At 35.3% G+C, this 8913-nt stretch overlaps 1 non-coding gene across 1 annotated transcript; it reads right to left on the bottom strand.

Moving 5' to 3' along the window:
- Nucleotides 1-7172: 7172 nt before the first annotated feature.
- TRNAK-CUU lies at nucleotides 7173-7245 on the bottom strand. The gene has a single exon. It is a non-coding gene; the product is annotated as a tRNA-Lys (tRNA).
- Between the last annotated feature and the right edge of the window lie 1668 nt (nucleotides 7246-8913).

The following is an 8913-nucleotide window of genomic DNA, read 5'->3' as shown; positions in this document are numbered from 1 at the left end:
CTTGCATGCTCATTGCTCACTGACCCCTTTAGCTTCTGAAAAAAATACAATGATGAGTTTATTCATGAATTTGTCGCTGAAGAAACTGAAGCTCAGAGACCTGAAATAACTGTTCAAGGGCTCAGAAATGATATTTTCAAGCACTAAAATCCAGGTGTGTGTGAGAGCTGCCTACTTGCTCGACATTGATGCTTTGAGAGCAAGGGGGGCTTTCAGAGTCCTCAGGAACAATTTGCCTTCTGGAGGGAAAAAGAGTCTGCTTGCTTAAGTACAGGGCAAACACTTTCAGCCCTTCAGATTTCTACATGTATCAGTACTGAAAAGCTAATTAATTCACATCAATTAGAAGAAAATTATGTTAATTTATTGTGTATTAAATATGTTTTTGTCTCTGTGTCCCAAAGTAACAGTGAGTTTGGTGTATTTAATTTCTCTTCCCTTTCACTTAATTTATATATTATTACTTCATAAATAGTGATTAATTCATTTAACATTTATCAAATACGTAATGTGTGAAAATCCCAGATATACTTACAAAAAATAATATATAAAAGTGTAAGAGAGAATTTGGTATTCAGCACATGTTTTGTTTAAAGTACTTGCTTCCTGCCTAGCTTCATTCAAAATATATAAGACAATACTTCATTCTTTGAGCATTTACAATTCAGTTGTAGGAGGTTTTTTTTTACAAATTTCTTTTTAATTAGTTCATCACTTCCACATTGCTTTATCAACATTTTTAAAGGTTTTAAAGTGGCTACCTGGAAAAAAAAAAAAGAACCAAACAGACAGGATTGACTAAAAAAATGATTTCCTACACTATTCAACAGAAATGGTAAAGGTACCCAAAGAAATTAGGACAAAAATAATAGTAGAAAAATGAAGCCAGAAATAGTCTAGTCCAGCAAATGTTTTTAGAGTTTCCTATAAACGCTCTACTGATTGTCAACAAATTTTGTTCTGACCTCACTACTGGGCCCTTCAGAGAGGGGAATATGCCATGCTGCAATTTCATGGTTTCCACAACTTAAAAATAAAAACCGCCAGTTATTTTACCACAAAAGATGGGTTTATTTGGGAGTAAAAGAAAATTGCAATCTGGGACAAACAAATTGTGGCAAAACTACAGACAAGCCCAGAGAACAAAGGGGAGGTACTTGTTTTTAGGGAGAAAAGGAGGAAGTTGGAGGGTGTTATAAACTAAAAGTCCTTGGAGTAAACTGGGAGTTCTGACTAGAGTGGCTTCTCCTTGGCTGAGCTGTTTATGGGTGGAGGGGGGAGGAGATAAGGAAAGCATGATTCTGTCAGCTGGGATAGTAGAGTGGTGTCTGTGTTCAAGGTCAAGTCCATGTAAGGTCAAGTTCGGCTCTTCCTGCTGGGTCTGCAGTTGACTACAAGTGGTAGTGAGGGTTCCCGTGACTAATTTTCATACCATTTTATTAAGGAAAACAGTAGCTCAGCAGAAAACAATTATTACCAAGACACTATCACTTCATAAACAGAAGACTGCAATGCAATGGAAAATACTGACAATTATGTTGGGAAGAGGAATTTTTTTTAATTAAAATTCTTCAGGAAGGTATATGAAATAGCACAAATGCATAAGGCATTAATACTAATCCCAAAACATGGTAGCTATGACTCACATCAATTCCAAATATTAATAGAAGGGTATTTCCTTTGTCCATTTTTGGAGGAAGAGACAAACTACAGAACTTTTTTTTTTTTAAACCATCTGAAAAATAGTGGCATTGATGATCATTGGACATTATATGTCAGAATTGGTGGCAGACTGGAAGAAATGTCTCTCTTTGCAAACTTGGGATTTTAAAACTCCACCAAGACAGAAGATGGACAGTTATAACAAAGGTTAAACTGAGAGAGATGTAAAGACTTCTGCTTCTGGTTATGGAGAACTAGATAGTATCAGATTAATATTCCCAGGGAGAACAATTTGATGAACCAGATACAAAATTTTAAAAAGCATATATCTTTGAAGCCAACACAGAGACACCAAGTTTGCAGGACTTGAAAGGGGAAAGTCCTAAAAATATATATATGGAAATATGGAAAGATAATCCAATATGCATGCTAATTTTCCACACAGGGAATTTACTAATTCATTAGCACTGGCTATATTGAGAAGTAGAGTAGAATTTAGGTAAAAAGCTGAAAAGCTAAGATAATCCAATATTCTAACAGGTTTGGGAAGATAACATGTTGAATGACAGGCTCTACCAGGAAGAGAGTCCCTAACAGATACACAGCCTTCCAACGGGCTAGATATGAGAGGAAGGGATGAAATGAACAAGCTTTAATAAAGATTGATCCCCATTTTCAAATCAGATCAATCTTAGATTGGATTTAGGTGATTTGCTCCTATCCTATTTCAGAAAAGGGAAAATAAATTCTAAATGTGGGAATATAAGACTATCCAGAACCTTAATTTCTAAAATATTCATGGCATTCAGTTAAAAATCAGCATGCATACCAGAGACAAAAACAAAATGATTTAAATTGTAATTTAAAAACAAGACATTAGAAAAGTTCTCAGGAGATCTATGTATTAAAATTGCAAGACACAGAAAGTAAAATAAATGTGATATTATGTTCGTTAGAATGGATGATTTGATGGATACCGTCAACAGAAAATAAGCATCTGTAAAGATAGAATTATATTGAAATTCTAGGAGATAAAATTAAATAATTGAAGTTAAGAACTCAATACATAATATTAACAGAGATTAATATGATTGAGGAGAGGATTACTGAAGCAAAAAAACAGGTCAGTAGAATATATAAGACTAAGATACAGAGAGGGGAAAAAAGGATGAAAATACAGAAGAATTTTTTATTGAAATAAATAGATTTAATAAATAATAAATAAATAAATAAATAAATTTAAATAAAACCTACGAAAATGGAGAGATATGTTTCTTTCATGAATTAAAAGGTATTTGAAAGACTTGGTTCTCTCTAATCTGGTCTGTCAAGTCATGAAGTTCCATTCAAACTCTCAGCTAGGAACTCAGAAGGCCAAGCAAGTAAACACGATTTAGAAGAATAAAACCATTTGTCATATACTAGCAGATATCAGGTGTATATAGCCTCAGTGATTCAGACAACTTGTTATTGGCATTAGAGCAGATATCTAGATTAATGGGAAAGAAAGGAGAGCTGAGAAACAGATTGACCCTTATGCAGCATTTGGTATTTACAAAGTTAAAATGTACACAAACAGGGAAAGATTCTCATCCGATGAAAGATTCTGAATCAATTAATATTTGTACAAAGAAAGATAGAATCCGGCTTCTATCTCATATGTTAAACACTGAACGCAATGCAATGCCTGTGAACAGTAGAATGGATAAATAAATGTTAATACAGTGGAATATTAATATATTCATTATTATATATTCATTCATTAATATATTCATTATTATATATTATATATATAATTATATATTATATATATAATATATATATGCTATATCAGACAAAACTGATCTATGTCTATGATGTTAAAAGTTAAGGTAATAGTTAGCTTTCAGAAAGTGATGGGAGAGTGGCAGAATATTGATAGAGATATTTCTGAACTGCTGCTAATATCCTAAATATCCTGTTTCTTTATCTGGTGGGTAGGTGGTTACGCAGGCGCATTTACTTTGGAAAATGTATCATCTTTACATTTAAGATTTGTGCGCACCTCTCTCTTTCTGTCTGTTGGGCATGTATGATTAGCTCCTTTGAATCACATAGAACCAGATAGAGCAGGGTTACACACAAAAGAAAAGCTTAAAAATATTCTTGTCACTAAGCATGAAAAAATGTTATGTGCATTCACTGACACAGAATGAAATGTGTGACTCACATCCAGAGGAAATACTCAGAGGTTGTGGGGCTGTGGTAAGGTACAGAGGAAGACCATGGAAGGAAAGAGAAATGTTAAATTAGAGAAGGAAAAATAAAAACCTTGGTATCTTGTAATGGGTATGTTCTTCCAAGTCTTGCCACTGCCCATCTTATCCTAAAATTGTGTAATCAGGTAATTGAAAATTAGAGAAACATGATCTTATTCTCCAATACTCACAACAAATCAAGGCCATAATCTTTTTTTTTCAAACCAGTATTAAATGGTGTACATTTTATTTTATTTTACCTTATTATTTTTTAAAGATTTATTGATTTATTTGAGAGAGAGAGAGCGAGCATGTTGAGCAGGAGGGGCAGAGGGAAAGGGAGAGAGAGTCCCAAGCAGACTACATGCTGAGTGCCGAGCCCAACGCAGGGCTCGATCCCATAACCTTGACATCTTGACCTGAGCTGAAACCAAGAGTCAGACGCTTAACTGACTGCTCCCCCCCAGGCACCCTGGTGTACATTTTACTATACCCTTTAAATACAAGAAAGTTTGTATTTCCTTGAATTTTTTAAAAAGGACTTCAAGAATACATTTTGAGGGCGCCTGGGTGGCTCAGTTGGTTAAGCGACTGCCTTCGGCTCAGGTCATGATCCTGGAGTCCCGGGATCGAGTCCCGCATTGGGCTCCCCGCTCAGCGGGGAGTCTGCTTCTCCCTCTCCCGCTCCCCGCTCTTGTGCTCTTTCTCTCTCAAATAAATAAATAAAATCTTTAAAAAAAAAAGAATACATTTTGAATATATCAATAAAAATCTGTGGACAAGACTTCTCTTTCTTGGAAGTTGGAGGAGATACACTGTCCTCTAGTCCCCTTGCTGAGTACAGCTAAAAACCCTGAATATTATATATAAAACAAACACTGAAAACTCTGAAAGGTGGGGAAAAAGAAACATAGTAGCTTATGGAAATCAAGACCAAAAGAATGAAACAGTAAAGAGTTCCCTGAGCTTGCTTTTTACCTTGCATATCCCAGACTTGGAGCACAAGAAGCTAGCAACCTGGAACCCAGATAAGGAAAGAAGGATGGAAGGAAAGGAAGAAGGAAGGAAAGAAAAAAGGAAGGAAGGAAAGAAGTAGAGAGGGAGGGAGAGAAGGAGGAAGGAAGATGCCTAGTTTATCTAGCTAAAGGACCAGGGTGGGGCAGCCTTGCAAGGCAGAAAACATTTCCCCAGTAGCCCCTCTACTTTAGCCAAACACCACTGAGAAAGCTGTGCCCCTCCTTCACTCATGCAGCAAAGGCCCAAGGCAGACTGGACATCTACACTTACCAGGCAACCCAAAGATTAAAACCTGTACAACAATTAATAAAACATAGTTCCTTGAGTTAAACTTGAAACATGAAACTAAACTTTTAGAAAAACTCAGGAGAAAATTCTCATGATATAGAATAAGAAAAAAAGTTCTTAGACTCGACACCAAAGTCATGACCCTTTCTGAGATCCTCCTAGCTAGATCCTAGGGAAAGTGAGCAGAAGAAGAAAGGGAGGGGAAAGGAGAAGGAGGATTGAGGAGCAGGAGAAAGAGAAAAAGAGAGAGGGGGGCGGAGGGACAGAGAAAGGAAAAAGAATTCTAAAAGGCTAAAATCTGAAGAAAAAAACCTAAATATAGTCAGTTCATTGAGCATGCAAGCATTCATTCATTTATTCAACCACATAGTGTTAAATTAGGGGTCCTGCCAAGGTAATGTCAAAGTTTTCTGCAAAATTTGACATATGTACATAAATTCCCGGTTTTCTTAATCAAAAAAGAGACAGTTATTTTGAGGAGCAACTTAGGCAATTTTTAAGAAGATAAAGGAACAACCATTGACTTGTTCAGGGAGCTCTGGTACCAAGGCTGTAGATTTGAGCATATAAACCAGCAGGTTGGGACAAAACAGAATATAAATGGATGTAGGTGGGTCAAGGTTACGTTTGCCAAATTACAATGTCAACTCAACTAGGAGGCTAACTGATTTGGGCTGCATGTGACAGAAAAATAAACTATCAATAGATTAAGGATGATGGCACCCTCTACTCAGCCCAAAACACAACCCAGACTCACATCAAACTTACTGAAAAAACTCAAACTCCAGGATCTCTGGGTGTCATGGGAACTTCTCTAGAGTCCGAATCTGAGTCCTTTCCAGCTAATGAGCTTCCAGAGAAGACGCACTTTAGCACAAGCTTCTGCCAGATAGACCTGAGTTTGACTTTTATTTGGAAATGCCTATTCCTCAAAATCTTAGTGGACTGCCAGTGTGTTTGTCTATTTTATGTGCAAATTACCCCAGCCAAAGACGTCACAATATGCATTTCAAACATGGTAATTTTTGTCTCTTAGCCACGAACCTCCCTGTTTGGTCCATTCTTCTCTTATTTTAATGGCTTAAGGTCACTTGAAACAATAGGCTCAGGTAGGAAACACACTGACTCAGTGCTTTTCCTCCCAGAATGTAGGAGGAATAGTTAAAGAATGGTGGGATTTTTGAAAAAGATTTGGGGTCACATTCTTAACTTCTGCTATGGTTGCCATTTTACAGTGACCCTTTACGATTGCTTGAAGTTTCTATAGAAAAGCAATTTTTTTCCAACCCTGCAATGCTATAAATAATAAGACTCTCGATGAGTTTAGAACACAGGCCACACACATGCAGCGTGTCCCTTAGCACTGTGATATTCCTTTTCATTCATTCCGCACAGCATCATGGAATGAATTTATCCCAGTTTATATTCCTTGTCCAGACAAATTTATTAATAGTTCCCCCTTTCACTGTGAAAGAGTCTGAGTTTGGAAAATAAATTATGTTTATCTTTCTCTTGTCAGACGTCACCAAATGGATCAAGAAGGAGCTATACACACCACCATTTTTAAATGTTTTCTATCAAAAAAATAAATAAATAAATAAATGTTTTCTATCATTTTGCTTAAGACTCCAGCCTTGGTCATTGCATGGTCTGAGTCTGGAGATTAAGCAAACAATAGTTAAGCAAAATGGCTTGGCTCTGCTTCGCAGTTACAAGCTTTCCAGACCACAATGGGTAGACCCTCCTGCTTGTTGCTAAACCCTTTCCACTCAGCTAATGCCACAATTTGGATTCTCTTAGCAATAGCATTTAAATTCTATATCAACTAGTGATTGAGTTTGGCTATGTTTAATTGAATACCTAATGAATGGTGGCATAAACATGTTACATTTTCAACATGGGAAGAATAACTGATTGTCATTCCATTCTGGGACTGCATTTTTTTTTTTTTTTTTTAAGTAGGCCCCATGCCCAACATGGGGCTTGAACTCATGATCCTGAGATCAAGAGTCACACGCTCTACCAACTGAGCCAGCCAGGCACAAGTAGGACTTCACTTTTCGGAATGTGTCTGTGGACACAGAGATTTCCTCAGAACCCCTCCAAGGGGTTTATGGAGTCTGCACCATTTTCAGAATAATACCAGATTACTTGTTCTCATTGTGTGGACACTTGCATTAACGATATAAAAAAAAAAAAAAGTGGTGGCTGAAACTGTCGGCATCTTAGTACAAATCAGAGTAGCGGAATTATTTATACTAGTAAATATTTGTTTCTTTATTGTCATATGCTTAAAGAAAGAAGAAAAAAAGCCCATTTCACTTTAAAATGTTCTTGATGAAACAATAAAAATATTAATTTTATCAAATGTTGAGCTTGAATACTTATTCTAGATGACAAAATGAAAAATACATATAAATCACTTCTGATGCATACGTAAGCACAATGGTTGCCTCCAGAAATAACTGTATGTGTTTGAATTGCAAGGTGAACTATGCTTTTTTCCATAGGACATGATTTTTACTTAGAAACAATGACTAAGAGACAAACTATCTGTATTCAGACTTGGTTGTGTAGCATACATTTCCTCAGGAACAAACTAAATGAATGTGTCTCTTTAAATAAAATGATTGGCATCATTGCCAATGATAATATTCGAGTTTACGAGTGAAAATCAAATTTTGGAAAAATTGTTATCACCCACCATGAAGTTGGCTGTTTCTCAAAGCTTCGAGACTTTTCTTATGAAAATATCGGCCATATCAACAAATTATTTCTTCATGTTTTACAATTAAATATGCTCATAGTTGGAGGAGTTACAGAAATCAGTGAGCTGATATTTTTAAATGACTAGTGCATGATGTTGCAAGGTTAACACCAGGGGTAAAAGACCCACTCAAAGCGCAAGACAGACCAGTGAGACATCGCACAGAGCTCATGACATTCATTTTAGATTCTGCAATGCAATTCATTTCTAAGAAACTTCACACTAATCAAGTTTGGTTTATTCTGAAGTATCCACAATGGTAAAAAAAGGTTATTAAAGTACACTTTTTTTTCTCAACTGCTCATCTATGTGAGGCCAGATATTCTTTACAACACTTAAAAAGTAAAATAAAACTCACAAAAGATTGAATGCAACAGCAGAGATGATGTGAATCAAGCTGTCTGTTATTAAGCTAGGCATTACAATTCCTTCCAAAAATCTAAAGTAATGCTACTGTTCTTTCTAACACTTTGGTTTTTGAAAAATATGTGAAGCACATTTCGAAAAACAGAAGCACAAAAAAACATGCCATTTATGTTAATGTGTAATGTGATTAATGTAGTTATTTTAAAATGAATAGTGAATTAAATAAATAAATAATGGATAATGGATAATTAAATAATAAATTAGTTTTATTAAAAGTAATAAATATTTAATTATTTCTTAATTTAAACTTTCTATGCTAATTATCAATAGATAAAACAGATTTAAACATAAAGTCTCTTGAGCAGTCATTAGACAAATCTTGAGACCAATATTTGAGGAACACTATTCTATAAGGCAAATAATTACAACTTGTAAAAATACAAACTTTCCTATTTTTGCTGTGAATATATAGTAATTGTGGATTGTTAAAACCAAGAAGATTCAAACAGGAAGTAATATTATGGTATTGCTACTTTTTAATCTAATATGTTAGAAAACTAAGAACAAAAAAGTTTC

This window comes from Neomonachus schauinslandi, chromosome 4 (genome assembly GCF_002201575.2).
Source record: "Neomonachus schauinslandi chromosome 4, ASM220157v2, whole genome shotgun sequence".
NCBI lineage: Eukaryota > Metazoa > Chordata > Mammalia > Carnivora > Phocidae > Neomonachus > Neomonachus schauinslandi.
This window is presented reverse-complemented; position numbering and strand designations above follow the sequence as displayed.